A 1,745-nucleotide genomic window follows, 5' to 3' on the forward strand; every position below is an offset into this window, starting at 1 on the left:
TTTAACAATCAAAAGAATCGGTAAAACGCCAGAAGATCCTGGGGATCGTGTCCAGCCCATCCATTTAATAATTTACATCGTTCGTGACGGATTGCTAGACGCTCAAACTTTTTAGCGTACCCGCCAAAGCGACCAAGTCTTATCTCCAATCCATATCACTTATCGTTAGCACAAATCATTATATAACTTTCAACTTTTAACTGACAGAAACTATATTCTACAATATTTTCTTACCTACCTACGCTACTAACGGTGTCTGCAATCCACCGCAGGTGGATTATATACCTGCTGATATACGCTGCGTATATTGTCCGCCATCCGACACAGTCAGATTGCCTACCTATGTAATTTGATGACTAATAGCTAGACAATCAAATACACCTATCTACTTTACACTTTTTACCAATTTTAACAACCAAAAGCAGTGGACTAACGGCAGGAGATCGTATCCATTTACAATGTTCTGCTAGACGCTCAAACTTTTAAACTTTCCCACCAAAGCGCCAAGTCTTATCTCCAATCCATATCACTAATCCTTATCAGAAATCCTAAACTTTCGTCTTACAACCTTTGTGACTTTTATAATTCCAATGAAATTGTCTCCAAAATCGGTACCCGCTCTCAGCGAGTACAACGGGCGTCCGAGTTTCTCTTAGAGCTAGTTATTTAATAAAATAGATTTGCACATAACCTTAAAAAGCCCCATATCGTCTTTCTCTCTTTACGTTCTCTCTTCCCCAAAAAAGCACAAGGCCCCATATGGAACTGGTATAGGCATGTCCTATCCATTCTTATATTATCTATGAGGCAATTGCGGTCCGGCTCCCCGTCACCCGCCCATCATATAGTTTTCAGTCCTCTCTATCTTAGTCCGTGCTTCAGACCATGTCCTTTACTCAGTTTCGGCTTCTCATTGGTTATTCATATTATCAACACTAGATTATATTTTTAAAATTAATTTAAATAAATTTAAAATTATTATTTTTGAATTATATTTTCTTATAATCTTATAACTTATTGATTTTGAGTTTATGATTTAATAACTACTTAAGTGATGGTATCAACACAGTATGATGTAATATTTACATATTATAACATTTTTGGCGCCAAAATTGTTAGACCAATGAAATAACGAGAACTACAGTAGGCGTAGTGCGCTGGAATGGAAGAGAACACGTATCACATCTACACATCGACACATCGGATCATACCACGGATATAGATACTATATATACTATATCCGTGGATCATACCTATCTATTTAACATATCTATAAGGAATATAATGTTACTCTATGTTATTTATCAATTTAATTTTTTCAGTTAAATAACTGGTATCTGATAATGATAACTGATATACAAGGTGGATATATATATATATCCACCTTGCTGATATAATAATATAATCAAGGTGTATTGATAGACCTTGAAATACACCTTGAATATAATATAGCTACATATTTATATTACAATGTTGATTCGTAAAAGTGGTTAGTGTTAAGTGCGGATTTCGCTACGTGTGGCGTAATTCAAACGCTAAAAGAAACTGTTAGTTTTTTTTTCTTTCTCTGATCGGTAAGAATGTTATATTTCAATGATATTAACTATCATACAAGTCAATGGTATTTGTTAAATATATAACATAATTTTACACAGTTACACATATCTAATGTTTTTAGCTTAGTAAACAATGAGAAAGTTCTACACACATTAAAACAAAACGGTGTACAATACGTCAATACATAA

Source organism: Acyrthosiphon pisum, chromosome A1 (assembly GCF_005508785.2).
Source record: "Acyrthosiphon pisum isolate AL4f chromosome A1, pea_aphid_22Mar2018_4r6ur, whole genome shotgun sequence".
Classification (NCBI taxonomy): domain Eukaryota; kingdom Metazoa; phylum Arthropoda; class Insecta; order Hemiptera; family Aphididae; genus Acyrthosiphon; species Acyrthosiphon pisum.